A 12,357-nucleotide genomic window follows, 5' to 3' on the forward strand; every position below is an offset into this window, starting at 1 on the left:
CAATGACTTAAACAAAAAGTTTTATTTTAACTGACAAATACTATATTATAATTTTAACTTTTTCTATGACTATATTCATTTTCTTACTCTTTTCTTTGTCTTTTATACATTTTATTTTCTTGTGATAAAATAAAAAACTTATAGTTGTTCAGCTTCTGAACACTGGTGAAAACACAAAATGATCGGCTTCATCAACAATCAAAAATACAGTAGAGTCCCGATTATCCGAGTTAATGTGGACCACGACTAACTCGGATAACTGAAAAACTCGGCTAAAACGAAGAGTATAAAAAAAGAAAGAAAAAGAGTTGGTATAAATGTAATATATTTAAGAAATATAAAATTTATATGAGTATACCACATATATGACAAAAATAAATTTTGTTTTAACTTTATTTCTAAAAATAAAAACAACAAGATTTATAAATTTAAAATCAGTAATAAAAACTCATTAAATTATTAGAAGTTTCATCCAAAAAGTTTTTAATAAATTAAAAGAAAGTAAAAAAATAACCTAACGAATTTAATTCTTTATGGGCGCCTAAATTAGATTGCCGATAATTTTCACATTTAAAAATAAAAAGAAGTTTTTTTTAAAAAAAACTAAAAAACTTATCTAATTAATGAAGAAACTCCTCTTTAAATATTCTTTTCAATAATGGATTGTCTTCAGAACAAGGTAACATCGGCGACCATGAAGTTAGTCCCACTGAAAATAATCTACAAGAAAAGTCGCGACAAAGAAAAAAAAAAGCTGAGAGGTGCGAAAAGGAATATGCGATATAACGATATGTGTTCTCAAAACTCTGATTCTGCAGCTCACCAATCAAGGCCATTTCAACATAACGAAACGAACATCGTCTTCCACAGCGCGAGTCGACATCGGAACATAAGAGAAGAGACTTATATCGCTATATCGTTAGCTTATATCCTTGCATGTCTTATATCGCTATATTGTTTTGCGCTCGTTGTCTTTACTCGACGGCTTAAATCAGATTTCTGATGCATCGCCTTGAATGAAAGTCGCTGTATCGTCTTGCCGATATATGCGTTAAATCGATATGTCTCGATACATCAGTTTATAGCCCAGTCCTAGTCTTGGTCATTGATTTGACAGGAATTTTATGATCTTAAAAGTAATCACCTGTTGGTTTTTTAATATTTTAACAGGTTTCATCTGGTCTTTAAAAAAACTAAGAGAACCGAAGCTTCAATATTATAACTACATATATAGATATATATTTTTTTCATAAAAAGAGCGTTTTTGTGTCTTATTTTGTAACTTAAATTAATAGTTAGCGCTAATTAATTAGCGTAGTTAAAGTCACCCCCAAGAACCTTTAAGCTTGGTACTTAGTAAATAAAAAAATCTGATCATTAGAACGGAAGATATTCAGGGTTATATCTTTTATTTTGCGCACCGAAAAAGTCTGTAAAATCGGCACTCTAGTAGACTTTTTTTCTTCACACAAAGACCTTTTCACCCAGATCAAGAGAAGTTGTAGTTTTTTTATTATTAAATTTCAATTCCTGTTTATTTTTTTAAAAATATATTTACTGGAAATATCTGATATAGCGAAAGGAATAAAAAAAGACTGCTTTTAACTAAGTAAAAATGGATCATTTTTTTTGTGATACCTTATTTATGCAGATAAATCTAATTTGGGTAATATTTCTGCTGTTCCTTTTTGGAACAGCAATTTTTCTGTCAACTTTTTTTCATTGAAACTTGGTTCTAGAACCTTATTATTATTTTTTTATAATTTTTAGTGCAGAGTTATCTTTGAATTCCCTCCCCCCCCTTTCATTGCTTGAAATCGTCACAAAATTAAGTTGAGCAATGGTTCCCAGTCTTTAGCTGTTCGATCGCCCCTCTCTTGTGATATACCACCCTTGCCTTTTATTGCTTAGAAAGGCAGGAGTCATTGCTAATAAGCATTGATAATACCAAATTGAAAAAATAATAAAAATTTAATGTTTCAGGTTTTTTTTATATTTTTAATTTTTAAAAAGAGTATATTTAAAGATATTTATTTTTCTTTCTGGGAGAACTGAAACATTGATTATTAAAATTTTCAAGATTACTGTCTTACCTGCAGCCTTTACTGCTTCAAATTTCTTGGGGATACAATATGAAAATTAACATTTTTACATCATAATGTTTTTAGGGTTAGGAATTCTTTGGTTATGCACACACTTATTTATGATTTACAGGAAATATAATTTAAATATTTAAAGATGGAGTTTTGAAATTTCACAATTATTAATTGGTATGAAAAAAATGGCCATTTATAATCAACAGTACAAACTTATCATACGCTTTTCAACTGATGAATTTAGGAATTATCTATTAAATAACTTCTGTACAATAATGTCAAGCAGCATATTTACTTTGTTTTCGTTTTAATATTCGAAAGAAAGTAGGAAATTTGGAAGAATACAAATTTGATAGAATTTATACAGAAATAGAAAATTTGAACCCTACTTTAGAATGATTTGATTCAAGAAAACTGTGATTGTAAATTCTAATGACATAAATATTGAATTAACAAATTAAATTAACAAATTATAAAGGTTATGTTTTAATCTCTCCAAAGTGTTCATTAAAAGTTTATCTATTTTGGTATCAAGCGATTTTAAGTTGTTCAGTGCTTTACTAATGAAAATATTTTGGAAAAAAATTTTAAATTCAAATTAAATGAAAAATATTCTGTTATGAAAAAAAGTAATTCTGAAATTAAAAATTGTCGTTTTATTACTCTTTTGCTTTACTACTTAACTAGATAAAACATGTATTTTTTTTAGTTTCCTCATTTCCCTATTTTGAAATTCTATGTGTATCTGGTTCTAAAAAACGTCCTGATTGTATCACATAATATTGCTCTGATTTTTTCTTTTGCAAACCCTGCAGTAGTTATTGACCATGAAAAAGAAAATTTAAAAATAACATGACAACAAGTTTAGGACTAAGTGTAATGTCTAGTGTCAGGTTTTAGATGTTTTATTTTAAAAAATGTTGCGTACATATAGTTTTCACTGCAACAATTTTACACCTTTGGCTTTACCATAAAAATGGAACAACGAATATGGGATTGATCCTATCTTCTTTTTCTATAAATCTTCCTCTACCGCACACCCTTCCCATGTACAGTCCGCAAGAAAAAAAAAAAAAACGAATAACCCTGTTCGTTCTAATGATCGGATTTTCACGAACTATGTGTCAATCTTAATTGTTCCTGGGGGTGACCTCAAATATGCTAATTAATTAGTGCTAACTATTAATTAATATACGAAATCAGACACAAAAACGTACTTTCTCTGAATAAACATATAATTTTTTTACATATTTGGAATCTAGACACTTGAATTAGGGGGGGGGGTAGACACAATTTTAAAGAAATTGGATCGTAAATTGGGTCGCAATAAAGGTTTATATATCTGGCGTTAGTCCAGAAAACCGCCCAAAAAAGTCGCCTGCGCAAATGAATATTTTAAGATAACCCATTGACTAATTCAAAAGAGGAATGCTTAATTTTACTAGGTTGCTAGGCAACCATGCTATGACTGTAAAAAAATTGAAATAATGTTTTGTAATTGTTCAGAGAGGTTTAATTCATTGTTAATAGAAAATATCTCGAAGTTTCTAGGCAATAGACAATTTTTTAGGTGATTTCTGTCTAAAAAGCAAAAAAGTCCTTTGAAAAGAAAATTTAAATTGATTTATAAACTATTTATGCTTTTCTAAGTTTTTAGAATTTAAATACATGAACTTTTTATCTGATATTGTTTAGATTATGCTGTTTTTGCTAAATTTATTCGAGGATTTCATACTAAAATCATATTATCATAACTTATTACAGCTATGTACAAAATTTTAGGGATAATTTTTACAGCTTTAACCCCTTGGGGACGGGTGATTCATGAAAGCATTCGTACAAAATCAGAATCAGGATGTAAATAAATAAAAAACGAAAGCTTAAATGCAGGCGTTGCTAATTTCACAGACTTACTTTGCCTTGAGTTTAATTATTGTTAGTTTAATCATATATGTAATCAATGTTAGTTCAAAGTATAACTAAATAGTTTTATTTTGAACTAAGTAATGGTGAATTAAATAAATCAAACAATTATAACCCCGCCCACAAATAAACTGCTAAAGAATTACTTTGATTACCAGTTTTATCTTTTTACCCTGGTTGATACTGTTTTATGCTGTCACGCATTTGTGACAGTCGGCACGAAAGGGTTAATCGAGTCTTCTAGGCAAGAAAGTTTGAAGGAAAAAAAAGTGCTTGAAAAATAAAATGTAGATTGTATAGTAATTCTAATGCACATTCACAAGGTTTTCTGTAATTTACGATATTTCTTTTTTCTATAACTCAAGGAATTGCTGAATGTTTAGTGGCATTTTAAAGACATTGAAATATGTTATGTTTAAGAATAAGATATTGAAATAATATGTTGCATATTGTATGATTCATTGTTTAAAAAATTGCTTCATTTTGCTAGATATTTACGTTACATGGTTTTCTTTGGATAAAGATGATTAGCAAATAGCATCCACATGTTTCGATACATTCTGAAACTTACGTTCGCAAATTCACCATAAAATGTCGCACAGCATATTCTTCAATTACGATAAGCTACATTTACCACCAAATACTGCTACTATGATTATTTTTGTTATATATATATCAGATATATATATATATCTCATATGATACTCTCTTTTTAAACAGAGCTCGTAAGGTCCTTAAGATACTGAAATGGGGGCACAAAAACTTAAAAGATAAAATATTTAATTTCATTAACTCAAAATATCTGGTGTCAAAATGTTAATTTTTAAGTTAAATATAACTTTTACAATATTGATGTTCTTACATTTTTAAAGATCACATGAATCCTGATAAAATATTAAAATGCATATGTTTACTTTAACTAGTGTAAAATCCTTATCAAAATAATGATCAAGATCCAAATGTAAAACAGTATAATTGACGATAAAAACTCAACTGGCTTCAAAACATATGAAGAGGGAAGTAAAAGTCGACATGCTTCGAGCGTTCAAATATAATCGCCTATTCTCAAGACTTGTCAGACTTGAATAACTTGTGACTTTCATTATTGGACGCTCAAATATTATTTTTTTAAATCAATGAAGTTTTTATATTTTCGATTCAGTTTCTTGGGATTATCCATTTAGTTACACAACATATTAAATTATTTCACTCGATATTAAAATAAGTTTTGAAAAGGTATTTTTTATAAATCGATGCCAAAGTGTATTCTATATATATTTTAGGTATACTTTCGGAGTATTTTGATCGAGTTTATTTTTACACCCTTATTTGCTTAAAATTATTATATAATTTGCCTTAAATAAATTATTCAAGCTACATGATTTAATGCATTTATAGTATAATAGTAAACAGGGTTTCCATCGCATATTCTTAACCTTAATACTGCTATCATTAAATAAATGAAATAATCTTAGATAAATAATAAAAGCTAATTTTTTCCTCGTTTTAGTTTTCAAGGAATAATATGTTTCGATTAGATTTCCTTCTGGAAATAGCGAAATTATTGAGTATCTCCCTTGGAGCAATATCATTCTTATCCTCTTATGACGAAATATAGGAAAAATTAGTTTTCACAGTTTCTGTAAAAAATATGTTAGCCTTCATGCACGTTTTTTAATTTTTTTTAATTAAAATAAGTTCGGAAATTGCATATTTTTTGTAGCATTTTTTTAAAATCAGATAATCTAAAATTGGCACGGCTTCGGAATCTTCTTACGAATTTAAATTTTTAGTATTTCCTGCTTAACAAAATAAGGCATTTTCCTGATAATAAATTATGCTACAATAATATCTTGGGAATCGTGCTAAAGTAAAAAATTAAACAAAATAGTTTAGTACAGTGGTTCCCAACCTTTTGTGGACCATCGCCCCCCTCTTGGGGTTGGCTGACACACATCGCCCCTTTCTTTATTAATACTATTTCGGTATTAATATTATTAGCAATTTTTATCTTTTGAATACTCATCGCCCCCTAAGGATTATCGCCCCCTTGAGAAACTCTATCGCCCCCTTTGGGGCGATCGCCCCAGGTTGGGAACCACTGATTTAGTATATTATCAGGAAAAAAATCTACTTGGTATCATAAAGAAAGAGTAAAAGATATAATGAAATAATTAGTGAATCAAACGTGGTCAGATAATTAAAAATTTAATTTCACAACTAAGATGTTAGGACGATATTTAAGATACTGAGATATTTTAAGACGCTTAAAAATTTGGCTACGAATTCGACAGCTTTTTATGTTCTGTATATTTATACTCTTTGTAGTGTCTTATAAAACATCAAAACTATTTTAGATAATCTATGTTGAAGTCACGAGAAACAAAGAAAAGACAATTAATAATTTTTACTCTTTTTTCAAAAAAAATAGTATGCTTAGTAAATAATCAGCTGTTTTGCATTAAATAATTTTAAACAGCGGAACGTTTTTAATTTCTTAACAAGGTTTTATTCTTAGCTAGCAGACAATAATTCTTTTTAAGAAAACTTGACTATAATTTAGAAAGAAACTTTACTTTAAAGAAAACCTAAACTAAAAAAATAAAAAAATTGATTAGTTTATTAATGAAGAAATAATAAACGTAAAAGAGTAAAGAATAAGATTTTTAAAAATGTTAAAATTTAATTAAATAGTTGGTAAAATAGTTCTGCGAAACACTTCCGGATATTTCTATTAAGATTAAGACGATATAGGGTAAACCAACCAGTGAAGGAACGCACCCCAGTGAAGAAACATTTCACAGATATTTTTTTAAAAATAAGATTTTAAACGTTTTGATTTCGATGAATTGGTAACAGTAGCTTACTACCTAACAATAGGAAGTCATCTAACAATGCATTGAGTTACCTGGTCTTAGAGTCTTCCCTGGAAAAAGTTTTGAATTTGTTAGTATCTGTTCAACGCCTTGTTTCTTTGACACAATTATAAGGTCAGTGGTGGTAGTTATCCGTTTAAAGTACAATTAATTGCATATAATAATACTTTTTTTCTCATTGTGAAAAAGAGAATTCAAAATATGGTTATTGAAGTTACGTTTTATTTATTTCAAGCATCATAATATTAGCAAGTACTGAGATTAGGGGGTGCTTATTAACTGAATTACCAAACGATGAAAAACCAATGAATAAACAAGTGTTCCTTTATTGGGATTTTTTTCAAGTTAGTGAAAATAAAAGAAAAATTTTAATTTTCCTGTACTTTTAGTCATATTATACATCACAAAACAACTTCTAACCAGTGAAGGAACAGGCATGTTTCTTCACTGGGAATAGATTTCCCAGTGAATGAACAGTATGTGTGAAATATGATTTTACATGGATAATTAGTAGTTCTGCGATATAGAGGACACCTAAAATTCAGTTAAATGTTGTAAGAATAGTTCCTATAACAATTTCATTTCAAAATGCAAATTTAATTGCTAAATTTATTTAAAGAATTATAATAATAATTTATTAATTATTTATCGTTATAAATGTAGTGATTAGTTATTACATCATACCTTAGACACCTTAATAAGCTATGTTTACTGACTAAATATAATAATAAAAGCTTGAATAGAAAATTTCTTTGCAGGCCTTTGTGCTAATAATTAGCTAAGTTATTATCTTATTGCGGTCTTTAACTTGCAGACGGGAACTGGTAGGAAAAATCCATTTAAAGACAATCATCCAGGTGAAAAAGGGGTGAAGTTTTTTTTTAAGGCGACATCCACCGATAACTCAGTGCAATGCGAAGATAATTTCGAAAGGCAAAACTTCCCTTAGAGAATAACATTCAAAATACTGGTTTTCAGAGCTTTAGATGAATCTTTAGCAGGGAAGTAGCCCTGGCACCCTTTTAGAAAGTGATTGCATTTACAATGAGAACGAAACAAGTGTTGAATAATTAAATTATAACGATTTATATTCTTAAGTACCTAGGAAAGAAAAAGTACCTCCATTGATAGTTTTTCCTTACCGAAGAATTCTTTGAGATATTACAGAATCAGTCCCTGCTATATATTTCATTGGAAAAAGCGATTCATGAAATGAAACAATGACCGCAGCAACATTTTACAAATATATTGCAAATGTTTCTACCCATGGCTAATTAAAAATGCAATCAAATTCCTAATTTTGCTTCTTCTGGATAGGTATAAATCTCATATCAATTTGAAACTGAGCAAGTTTTGTTCCTCAAAACAAATTTTCTGGTTTAGTTTTCTACGTAATTCTTGGAAATCTCGTTAGATCTTGAAAACAAAAGAATTGTAAAACAATATGTCTAGAAAATTTTACATCCATTTTTAAATAAGATTTGAGGCATCAACTGATGAAGTTAAAATGCTTTTATGAAATGCGATATTTTTTCATTCGATGTAGAAAACGTTGACTGTAACAAATGCATGCAAAACAGACACCAAGAGTTAATGAGCAAGACAACTTATCAACAAAACACATGCTTCGAGAGTAACGATGCGCTATTTCTTCAGAAGCTTGAGAAGGAAATCTCACAAGTTATGTTGCAAATTTTTAAAGGAACATTGACAGAAAAGTTTAATCTCCCAAATATCCAATAGCCTGCGCTTTTCTCAATATTGAAGAATTTATTTCAAAAAGAACAATTGTATAATCAAATTTTGGCTCTGAAGCTGAGACAACTAACATTAATAATGAAAGTATCTTGAAAACCGATTTTGAGATAAGTCCTCTTGAGGCATTGTTAGTTGCAAAAACGATTGGTTTCATAAGTAACTACTAGATATAAGTCAATGAGAGATGGGTTTTACTCAAACTTCGAAACTCCTTTTTCTCATTTATTATCCAGTGAGGAATTCTGGAAATGGAACTGGAAAATCAAAAGAAATTTCGAAGATACATTTACATTGGCCAAAAATTTGGAAAAAAGAGGAAGGTTAAATCAAAAGAAAAAGAAATAAATTACTCATGACGAAGAGAAAAAAAATACTTAAAAAGATTTAAAAAAAAGCTTAAAAAATATGAGGAAAAGATTAAACAAAAAAATGATCGAATTATAATAATAATAAAAACATCATCAGATTACACAATGATAAACATTCATAATTTAGAACGGACTATTAAACTGTGAGAAAAAAATGAAAAACATTTTTTTAAAATTATGTATTCAAACATATTTTACTTTCCATTCCATGACTGAAAAAAAAGTAAAATTTTCCACATTAACTATGGTTATATGTCGTAATTCCAAGAAAAATCTTGTTTTTAGACATTTGTGTGGCCTATGGATTCCTAACGAGCATCAAACATTATCAAAATTAAGTGTTCATTCTCTGGAAAATTTAGTGTTTATTCACTGGTAAGAACTGTTCCTTCACTTGGTCATCTTACTACTTATTATTTAAACCACCAAAAGCTTAAAACAATATTATGTAAGTTATCTAACTTTTTTTACATAATTTGCATTTAATAACAAATATGTCGAAACCATCATTTAGCTAAAATTACAAATTTTGAAATTTTTATGAATTTTTTTTAAAGGCAAGCTAAGCTTAAGTGTTCCTTCATTGTTTAGTTTACCCTATAAGATGTTGAGAAATTTGCGATGTTGTGAGAGATGTTTAAAAATGTTGACTACGTATTTTTATTAATATTTATAAAATATATATTCAAGAAATTGATAAATATATTACTCCAAATCTATGCATACGCATGTATATTATTGAAATTGTATCAGTTATTGAAAAACAAAATCAAGAAATAAACAGTAATCACATTAAATAAGCACAATCCGGTGTATAATCATATTCTATCAGAAGATCATATCATATCCTATTTTATAAAACTAGACATTCCTTGAATAAAGTGTTTTTTATTCAAAATGTTTTATTCAAATTTCTTTACTGAATTGCAAATAAATTATTAAGCGTCTAAAAAGGAAGCATTGTATTTTATAGTTAGAAAGAATTCGCTTTTTTTTTCAGACTTTACACACACGAGTATATTACTAATTTTAACATAAATTCAACATGGCTACATTCTTAAGAAAATTATATATGTCTGCGTATAAAGATGTCGCTAACTTTGTTGTATTTTATGAGTAATGAATATTCGATATATAATAAATAAAATTCCAAAAAAATGTTTAAAAATTTTAACTCTTTGTGTATCAACTTAGTGGAATAAGTTGTCTTATTTTTTTTATTATTCTATTTCTCAATACTTTGTTGTGTTAATTTAATTAATATTTTTCTCTACTTTTGGGTAACATAATTGTTCCATGTACATGACTGGAGGTCCTTTCTTTACCATTGGAAACACAGAAATTTTTTGTAAAAATTATTTCAAGTTGGAAATTAGTTTTTTTTTTAAAATTAAGTACATTAAAAAGTATATACAGAAGAATATTGGGTTTTAATAGAGACGAAAAGAATGAATTGATCAATACAGCTTAAAAAGCGATATAATAAGATTAGCTTCCAATGTTTATCATAATATGTAATTATTGGCGGAACAATGTTATGGAAATTTGACAATACTATATTTTTCATATTAGCTCAACAAATTTAGCAAGAAAACAATGTCATAAGAAAATTTTCAGCACTTGGTATATATCTAATTGTTTTAATTATCTGTCTTTACTTTTTATTTTTTTAAACTTAAATACATATTTATTTTTGAAATAGGGTCAAGAAATGTATAGACAGCGAAGTCGTCTTCTGGAGAACAATGGATGTTAACTTTGTCCAAAAAAAAGAGATCTGTAAAAAATAATTTAAGAAGAAAATCATCTCAACTTCCTATACTCACAGTAGCTCATAATCTTCAGTGAAACCATCTTAAGGTTAAAATTCATAGAATTATTAGTTGAACCATTTGCACACTAATGTTGATAGAAATGGTGAAAAATCATTTTGCCATTTACTATAGGTGTATAGAGACGGTCATCTGAAAATAAAAATTCAAAGGGCTATGCATTGAACTATTTGCACCATTCATTATCTCAAAGAAAATTTAGAGTTTCCAACACCATCGACGTGGTCTAACAATATTATAAATTATTCTTAAAAGAAAACTTTTTTTCATTCCATCCAAACTGTATAGGCAATTCAAAACTTGTGGCATCTTTTGCCGATGGTCAATAAGAAAATGGAGGACTAATGTTGATAAGAATGGAGAAAAATCCTTTTACCATATAGTGGAGGTGTATAAAGACCATCATCGGAAGATAAAAATTCATAGAATTATCAGTTTTACCGTTTGCTTGTCTTGAAGAAAATTGAGTATCCAGCACCGTGGTCTAACAACATTAGCAATTACTTTTGAAAGAAAATGTTTTTTTCGTTCTATCCAAACTGTTTGGGCAATTTAAAACTCGTGGCGTCTTTTGCTGATGATCAATAAGAAAATGGACGACTAATGTTGATAGAAATGGTGAAAAATCATTTTGCCATTTAGTGGAGGTGTATAAAGACCATCATCAGAAGATAAAAATTCATAGAATTACTGTTTGCTTATCTTGAAGAAAATTGAGTGAATCCAGCGCCACACCAGGGTGTAACATTATTATCAATTACTTTTAAAGGAATTTTTTCCTCATTCCATCCAACCTGTATGCGCAATTAAAAACTTGTGGCATCTTTTGATGTCAATAAGAAAATGGAGGACTATTGTTGATAAAAATGGTGAAAAATCATTTTGTCATTTAGTGGAGGTGTATAAAAGACCATCATCAGAAGATAAAAATTCATAGAATTATCAGTTGTACTGTTTGCTTATCTTGAAGAAAATTGAGTATCCAGCACCACACCAACGTGGTCTAACAATATTATGAATAACTTTTAAAAGAAAATGTTTTTTTCATTCCATCCAAACAGCATGGGCAATTTAAAACTAGCGGCGTCTTTTGCTGACTATAAGAAAATGGAGGACTAATGTTGATAAGAATGGTGAAAAATCCTTTTGCCATTTAGTGGAGGTGTATAAAGACCATCACCGGAAGATAAAAATTCATAGAATTATCAGTTGTACCGTTTGCTTATCTTGAAGAAAATTGAGTATCCAGCACCGTGGTCTAACTATATTATCAATTACTTTTGAGAGAAAATGCTTTTTTCGTTCTATCCAAACTGTATGGGCAATTTAAAACTCGTGGCATCTTTTGCTGACAATAAGAAAATGGAGGACTAATGTTGACAAGAGTGGTGAAAAAATTTTTTGCCATTTAGTGGAGGTGTATAAAATCTATCATCTGAAGATAAAAATTCAACGGACTATGTGTTGAACCTTTTGCACAATTCATTATCTCAAAAAATCTCTA

At 28.6% G+C, this 12,357-nt stretch overlaps 1 protein-coding gene across 1 annotated transcript in view; it reads right to left on the reverse strand.

Moving 5' to 3' along the window:
* LOC122272569 (uncharacterized) overlaps positions 1–12,357 on the reverse strand; it is a 568,266-nt gene that overhangs the window by 493,699 nt on the left and 62,210 nt on the right. The gene's annotated exons all lie outside the window — the stretch shown is intronic.

Source organism: Parasteatoda tepidariorum, chromosome 9 (genome assembly GCF_043381705.1).
Source record: "Parasteatoda tepidariorum isolate YZ-2023 chromosome 9, CAS_Ptep_4.0, whole genome shotgun sequence".
NCBI lineage: Eukaryota > Metazoa > Arthropoda > Arachnida > Araneae > Theridiidae > Parasteatoda > Parasteatoda tepidariorum.